Raw genomic sequence first — 8,696 nt, 5'->3', positions numbered from 1 at the left:
CAGGTCCTCATGTACCGTCTGACACTCTTTTTTAATTACCCCTACGTCCTTTTTCATCTCCTTCTGTGTCGATTTTAAACCCTCTATTACCGCTGTGTTCTTCTTTACCTGGTCCCCCAACTCCTTTTGTCCCACTGTCAGTTGTTCTACTCCCAGCGTCAACGCCTCTATACCACCTTGCAATTTTACAGTCCCCTTTCTCACCTCCTTCTCCATGCGCTCACCTCCTCGCGCACTCCTCCGACCTCCTCACTCACACCTCTTCTGATCTCCTCTCCCATCACTTGCATCTCCTGCCCAGATGCCACCCTCATCTGCTCCATTTCCTCCCTGTGAGCATCCAATTTAGTTTCTACCCCCATTCTGACCCCCTCTATCTGCTGCCCCATTTTTTAAACTTCCCTTTCCGGTTGGTCCCTTATGTCCCTCAATTTGCCTTCCATACTGTTTTCTAACCCCTCTAACCCCTTTTTCATCCCTTCCATTTGATTCTCTTGAGCGGCCATTCTGTTTTCTACCCCCATTAACCCATGTTTCACCCCTTCTATCCCATTGTCTAACCCCTCTAATTTCTTGTCTAATCCCTCTCTGGTACTCCTCGCTTCGTCCCTCATTACCCCCATTTGGCCCTCCAATCGCTCACCCTGAGCATCCATCCGGTTCCCCATTACCCCCATTTGGCCCTCCAATCGCTCACCCTGAGCATCCATCCGGTTCCCCATTACCCCCATTTGCTCACTCTGAGCCCTCATTTGCTCACTCTGCAGGTTGAGGGACGCCTGCATTTGTACCATAAATTGCTCCATGAGGGCCTGCATTTGGGCCATCCCTCCCACTTGTGCAGCGGGTGCAGCCGCCGTAGCCATGTGCGAGGCGCCATTTTGCGCGCCCGCAAACTCGTGCGCGAGGACGCCATTTTGCGAACCTGCCACCCTCACTGCTTCGCTCTCCTCTTGTCCCTCAATTTGGTCCTGGATCGACCCTGCCTCACTCTCCTCTACCGGAACCCAGCCATCTTGATCCGCCATAGCGCGACTTTCAAAATTCGGGTTTTTATTTTAAAACAAAACAAATTTCGGTTACTTGTAATTTTGAGCGCGTTAAGCGCACTTCGGGTCCGATCTCACTCCTCGACACCAGTTGTTACGGTAATAACACAATTGGTGTCCAAAATTTGGGCTAAATAAATTTAGTCCCAGGTTCGAATCCCAACTCCTGACACCAGTTGTTACGGATCGCGGATTAAGATGTTATTTACCGAGCGGTGGTATTGCCGCGACCTAACAGTTATTCCCCGACTAGACCCCGATTCCACCCGACGTTGACCAAGTCGCGCTATGCTAAATCAATGATTTGGAAAGGACACAACGACTGGGATAAATGAAACGACACAAGGGGTACAGTTCTCAAGACCTCCGGAGGAGGATATAATTAGTGGTGGAAAAGAAGGGTAGATTACAAGGTAATGAGGGAAAGACACAGAAGAGATAGGCACTTAGTTACAGTCTTATCTTATCCCCGACAGACCACAGACAAACGGGACAAGACTGACTTACACAGGGATTGATGGCAGGGAAGGACAGGCAGTCGATAGCACAAGGTGCACCTTGGCTCAGGGACAGGATACAGCTCGGTCCAAAAGATGCCGGGAGGTGTCACAGCGCTCGGAGGTGGCGTCCTTCTCTCCTCAAGCTCAGGGCGCATCTGACGTCACCTCCCTCTTCCTGCGCATGCTCAACGGGGAGTGACACGCCCTCGGCTGCTTGGCTCAGCCCCAGATGGGACCGGTCCGCCGCTCCCATTGGGTGCGGGGGTTACCGGGCTCCGCCCTTGACGAGGAGCTGACAGCGAGCCCCTACGTGGTAACCCCGTCGAGCACATGCTCGATGGCGGCTCGTTGGAAAGGCTTGGTGCCCTTTCAACACCCCCTACCAACCAAGCCGGAGTGAGGACGCACACTCCCCGCGCCGCCGCCGCTGTTGTTGTTGTTGTTGTTGTACCATGAGGAAGAGCTGCGGGGAAGTATTGGGAGGTCCTAAACTTCCTAACGGTGCCATACAATCACATTCTGGTGCAACGAAGTGTCAGAATTAATGGAAACGAGTCCTTAACTGACATAGACTAAGAATAACTAGCAAGATGTCCTATAGTTGTCTACGTGAGATGCGGTGGACCTGGATGCGACATTTAATGGGGGAAATAGGGGGAGGTCGGGTCTACAGAGTGTTGTTTACAGAAAATGGGACTAGGGAATGGGGGATTGGGGTTAGTTGGGAAGTATTGAGGAAATAGGGAAATATTTACAAGCGGATATGGATGGATGTAAATCCCATATCCGCAACAATATATATGACAACTGGCTGTCTCTAGAGGTCAAAAGAGATACAAGGAACTTTGATACAGGAAGACTGGAGGCCATTGGCCCATCATGCTTGTGCTCTATCAACACTATGTTAATTCACTTAATCAGTTTACCAACTTGATTTCACTAGGGGTTGAGGTTAGCATGTGCGCAACACATATACACACACAATATCTACTTGGGTGGGTAGTGGATGAAGCTGCGTTGAATTTTTTGGGACTAGTCATACCCGCTTCTCCTGGGAGTGAAATATGATGTCAGTACGCGCTCTCTCTGACACTGATCAGTGGTTGAACCACTTGCACTATTCCACATGTAAAGGTGAAAATTGCAAGTAGTCTCTTCACCCTCACCCTCACGGGTATTTTGTGTCCATGATCTGACCCCGGGTTGGGTACCCTGGATACATGTGCAAAGTTTAGTGGAGATTGTCCCAAACATTTTCAAATCGGGACATCGGAAAATCTGTGGGAGGGAGAGGGCTTGGGGAGAGGAGGCGTGGGAAGGGGCGTGGGTGGTGGGAGAGGTAAAAAAAAAAACCACATGGACACAGCTCGGACATCCAGGAAAGAAGTCGGCATTTCAAAAAAGTGGATCTGGGGTGAATTAACGAGGGTAGAAAAGATCAAGGTTTTGGATGGGGGAAGATAAGAGATGGTGGTGAACAGCTGTTTTAAAGACCTGGAGGGAGGAGTGGGATTGAAGAGAGTGAGGGAGTTTGTTCCAGAGGCGGGAGAAAAGAGGAATGAAGGAGTGAAGGTGAGCAGAGAGTCTAGATTTTGGCAGTTTAACCATAAGAGGGTTGCAAGCAGATCTTGTGCGACCTGTAGGAATATTTGGAGGACAGAGCCCAGAAAGAGCTGGAGGAGCAAGGCCGGAGAGGAGTCGGTAGAAGACGGAGACATTGGTACTTCATATTTCTAGCTTTCTAACCTTTCTAACATTTCTAACTGTTCTAAAGACAGAGACATCGGTACTTCATACATTTGAATAACTAAACTACCCGAAACACGGAGAATACTAAACTATGCATTTCTAACTGTTCTAAAGTAATTCCTACCCCTCTCCCCTACAATATGTTTTATGGGAAACGTTGCATGGGAACCACAATTTTGTTTACCTTGCCCATGTGCACAATGTTCCGGTGAAAGAGGACATTGTTGACTCCTTAAAAAAGAAATCAAACAGACCTTTGGCATTATATTACGTAATCGCTGCTGAGCAGTATGAATGTCAATAAGGTGGAAGATGCAACTGATTGAAGTTTTCATACCTCGACTCTTTGCACTGTCTCAGCTCGCCATGGATGCTAATGACTCCTCACTTTACTGTACATCTGCTGATTCACTCAATGCCACTCGTAATGAGGTTGGAGTTTCACTGGACAATGATTTAATGATTTAGAGAATGTGTTGAAGTGGGGGCATGACTGGCTGGTAACCTGCAATGTAAAGAAAACTAAATTGTTGTCCATGTCTCGCTCTAGAAAACAGGTATTTCCCTTCTTTGCACATGGTGGCTTCAACCTTAACATAATCATCTGAGCTTCGGCTACTTGGTCTGGACATCTCCTCTAACCCCCATTGTGATAAGTACACTTCTGGTATTGCAAAGACTGCTTCCAAGCGAGTTGGTTGTCTTTATTGAGTGCAGAGGTATTTACCTCATAAGGCTCTTTTGTACCTGTCAACTATATACATCCTCTCATGGAGTACTGTTGCCACATTTGGGCTGGAGCGCCGGCCTGCCACTTATCTTTCCTTGATAGGCTCCAGAAACATATAGTCAACGTGGTTAGTGCGGAATATGGGTTCATCTCTTCAACCGCTCTCTCACGGTAGGTCAGTTGCCGCTGTTGGTTTGTTCTACAGATATTTTTTGTACACTTGGTCGAGGCTCGTTTAAGAACTAACACATAGAACATATTGTTACGTTTGTGGGGGTAGGTAATGAAATACCTTAGTGAAGTCAGGATTGTGTAAATTAGCATGGACCGTGTGACAGGAACAAGACGCCCAACTCAATATAACTAAATAGGGAATCTGTATAGAATAAGATTGTATACAGTCATGTGAAAAAGTAAGTACACCCCATGTAAAGTTTTGACTTTTTCAACATATTTCAACATACAGCTATTTGATCTTCATCTCAACAATATTGATAGATAAAGGTGATATAATATAACAAATATCATGAAACATTTACATTTTGTAGTCCATTGTATACTTTAAATAAACATAAATGCTAATTTCGCATGTGGAAAAGTAAGTACGTGTCTCCCGCGGGAGATTCCCGGGTGTGTAGCCCAGGGCCGCAATGTGCGTTCAACGTGTCGATGATCAGTGTATCCTGCAATTCACACCAGTTCTCGCAGTTGGCTGCGTTTTTCATCGACGCCCGAGCCGAGTGATCCACCGCTGTGAGTCGTTCCAAGACGATGATTTAAACCACGGCCCACGACGAAGGACGTCGTCATCTTTGTCATCGCATCGACGTCCCTCCCACCATCGCTCGGCCCTTTTTCGGCCCGAGGGTCCGGGACACCGCCGCGGACGCTCGACTGCGCTACCGGCAGACACATCTGTGACAAACGCCGACGCATCGCCGACACGGCGCCGGCGATCGCGTCTTCCACCTTTCCCTGGGTCGCATCGCTAGGGTAGCATAGGGTCGTCGGCGTTCAGCGCGCGCCGTACGCCGCATGGCCACCCTCGAACGACGAAAGGACCGAGGTCCTAGTCCATCGAACGGTGGCGACGCCCGGCGCATCGAGCGCGGCCTCGGCCATTCGCCCTTTGCCCCCTTGGCCCTTGGCCCTTCGTGTCGCGGCATGGTGCGTCGTGTCGACCAGAGCAGCACCGCTGCCTGGACGACCACGGACGACCACGTACGTCTCTCTCGCGTGTCGCTCGCACGTCGCTCGTGTTGTCCCGATAATGATCCTTCCGCAGGTTCACCTACGGAAACCTTGTTACGACTTTTACTTCCTCTAGAGTCTAGACAGTCAAGTTCGCTCATCTTTTCGGCGCACCGGCACGAGCCGAGAACGGCCCGTGCAGGGGCTGATCCGAGGATCTCACCAAACCGTCCAATCGGTAGTAGCGACGGGCGGTGTGTACAAAGGGCAGGGACTTAATCAACGGGAGCTGATGACTCGCGCTTACTGGGAATTCCTCGTTCGTGGGACACTGTCTCAAGCCCCAGTCCCCATCACGGATGGGGCTCAGCGGTTTACCCGAGCCTGACGGCGAAGGGCAAGGTACACGCTGGCCCGTCCAGTGTAGCGCGCGTGCGGCCCCGGACATCGAAGGGCATCACAGACCTGTTATTGCTCCATCTCGCATGGCTTGCAGCCGCTCATCCCTCTAAGAAGTTAGTCCGCTGGCCACACCAGGGTCGCGGAACTAGTTAGCGTGTCGGAGTCTCGCTCGTTATCGGAATCAACCAGACGGATCGCTCCACCAACTAAGAACGGCCATGCACCACCACCCACAGAATCGTGAAAGAGCTCTCAGTCTGTCAATCCTTCTCGTGTCCGGCCCAGGTGAGCTTTCCCGTGTTGAGTCAAATTGAGCCGCAGGCTCCACTCCTGGTGGTGCCCTTCCGTCAATTCCTTTAAGTTTCAGCTTTGCAACCATACTCCCCCCGGAACCCAGAAACTCCTGGTTTCCCTCATGGCTGCCGGACGGGTCATGCCATTCGACGCCGCCCGATCGCCGGTCGGCATAGTTTACCGTCGAAACTAGGGCGGTATCTGATCGCCTTCGAGCCTCCGACCTTCATTCTTGATTAAGGAAAACATTCTTGGCAAATGCTTTCGCTTTAGTCCGTCTTGCGCCGGTCCCAGAATTTCACCTCTCGCGGCGCAGTACGAATGCCCCCGGCAGTCCCTCTCAATCATGACCTCCGTCCCGCAAAACCAACAAAATAGGACTGAGGCCCTATTCCATTATTCCCAGCTGCGGTGTACAGGCTCTACCGACCCGCTCTGAGCACTCCAGTTTCCTCAAGGTAAACGCTTTCGGCCCACAACGGACACTCATCCAAGAGCGTCCGCAGGGCTCTGACAGTCTCGCCGCCGGGGACGGGCAGGGAGAGGAAGCGCGCCTTGCGACGCGTCCCCCCCGCGAGCCCCGGCGTGATTTCCAAATACGAGCTTTTTAACTGCAACAGCGTTCGCTTACGCTGTTGGAGCTGGAATTACCGCGGCTGCTGGCACCAGACTTGCCCTCCAATGGATCCTCGCACATGGGTTTAAGGTGCACCCATTCCGATAGCAGCGCCTCGACCGAGGCCTGCATCGGTATTTTTCGTCACTACCTCACCGTGTCGGGAGTGGGTAATTTGCGCGCCTGCTGCCTTCCTTGGATGTGGTAGCCGTTTCTCAGGCTCCCTCTCCGGAATCGAACCCTGATTCCCCGTCACCCGTAGCCACCATGGCAGGCGCGAAGCCTGCCATCGAAAGTTGATAGGGCAGACATTCGAATGAAACGTCGCCGGCGCGGAGGCCGAGCGATCTGCAATCGTTTATCCAGAGTCACCATCCCGTGGACGGGCCCGCGTGGGCGCCGCGTCGATTTTTGGTGCTGATAAATGCGCGCCTCCCCACAGGACGCCAGGAGACCCGACACCCACGGGGACCGGCGCTCGTTTGCATGTATTAGCTCTAGAATTGCCACAGTTATCCAAGTAACGTCCGAGCACTCAAAGAGACCATAACTGATTTAATGAGCCATTCGCAGTCTCAACGGGTCTGTCCGTTCGCACTTAGACATGCATGGCTTAGTCTTTGAGACAAGCATATGCGGCTGGCCGGATCAACCAGGGAGCGGCCCCATGATTCGGTAGAAACCAGCCGCCTTCGGGCCGTCGAGGTGAGGGCGACGCACCCGTCGTGCACGTCGTCCTTCCCCGACGGCCCATGGAGCAGCGGGAGGACCACGCGACGGGTCGCTCGACGCTCGAGCATAGGCGACCACGCGGCGGAACCCCCGCGACCGATCCGTGTCCCGTGTCCCGTGTCCATCTCCGTATTCCCTTGTGACCACGACTACTCCATGTACACGCTCCCCCGTGGAGCTGCCGCGGCGACGGCACCGGCATCATCACGCCGCATAGCAACAACCGACGCAACGTGGGCAACGGCGGAACACAAAGACCATGCCCGCTCGGACGACCATCCGCGGCACGAGTCACGTCACCGTGCCGAGTGTGCAGTGTCCGCGACGAGGTCAGGCACATGGCGCACGGCGCGTGACGCACGTGAAACGAACGACCGGTGTCATGCCTCGAGCCGGGGTGCATCGTGGGGCACCTAGCCGGCCTCCGGCGTCGCCGAATCGATCGACCGTGCGCACGCGCCTGCCTGCAAACGCCTCGTCGTTTTTCTGCGTATATCGCATCGTCCAAAAAGAAAAGGGGCACACAACTTCGGCCGCTCGAGGAAAGACGGCGAACGCCTCGTTACGACTAGGAGGCGAGCGTCGATCCCCGGGGCGGCCGGGTTCACGGAACCCTGAGTTCGTTCGATCGTCACAGACGACACGACACGACCACCGGTGAAACTGCTCGGACACGTCGGGTAACGCACGCCGTGAAGTGGGCCGCGGAGCCAATCGGGCACACAAGCGCGCTCACGGTCGACACGTCCCGTGCCGGTCACCCCGTTTGAGGAGAAGACCCGACCGATAGAAACAACGGAGGGACTCCCGACGGGGAGCGGCAAAATCGCCTGCCGATCGACTGTGGGAGGCAATACACAGTCCTCACGACGACCTCATAGAGCATCAATCCAGTCAAGGTCGAGCCCGTCATCGAAAGCCTCGGGTCACCCGGAGTCCAAGGCGTCCGTCGACAAAATACCATGGTGAAGCCGAGGTGCCTATCCGGGGTGCGTTCCCGCACAAACGGTCGGGGTACGTGCACGCCAACGCACTCAAGCGCCACGCAACGCCATTGTTACTGGTAATGGTGACGTACTAGCTAACATGCCATCACCATGATTGGCCTGTTCCTTTTCGTTCGGGGGGTGACGAGAGACACAGTCGCACACACACACCCTAGCCCTTCCCGACCGCTTGCTCGCTCAGGCGCATTCCTCCTCACACTAGTGTGCAGACCAGGAGTCGCGTGGCCAGGTGTCATGGGTCACGCGACCTGGTGCCGGGCGAATCGTGCAAAGGGAACGAGCTGCGCCGGCCGTGCCAACGCTGGGAGATTGGTTCGTTTTCTTGGCCTTCGTTCAGGGAACTTTTTCGCCCAAGTGTTCGACTGTTTGGGCGCGGCGGCACCGCAGTTCAGGTGCCTGGGTAGAGGGAGGCAGTGGTGCCGTGTC

General features: G+C 53.4%; 2 non-coding genes across 2 annotated transcripts; both read right to left on the bottom strand.

Annotated features, from left to right (window-relative positions):
* Positions 1 to 4,633: 4,633 nt before the first annotated feature.
* LOC137439193 (5.8S ribosomal RNA) lies at positions 4,634 to 4,788 on the bottom strand. Its single transcript, XR_013621295.1, has one exon. It is a non-coding gene; the product is annotated as a 5.8S ribosomal RNA (ribosomal RNA).
* A 508-nt stretch (positions 4,789 to 5,296) lies between these two features.
* LOC144888736 (18S ribosomal RNA) lies at positions 5,297 to 7,190 on the bottom strand. Its single transcript, XR_013621294.1, has one exon. It is a non-coding gene; the product is annotated as an 18S ribosomal RNA (ribosomal RNA).
* Between the last annotated feature and the right edge of the window lie 1,506 nt (positions 7,191 to 8,696).

The sequence above is a fragment of the Myxine glutinosa genome, chromosome 13, assembly GCF_964187855.1.
Source record: "Myxine glutinosa chromosome 13, kmMyxGlut1.1, whole genome shotgun sequence".
Classification (NCBI taxonomy): Eukaryota; Metazoa; Chordata; class Myxini; order Myxiniformes; family Myxinidae; genus Myxine; species Myxine glutinosa.
The sequence above is the reverse complement of the archived record's forward strand: the minus strand, read 5'-3'. Positions and strand labels throughout refer to the sequence as shown.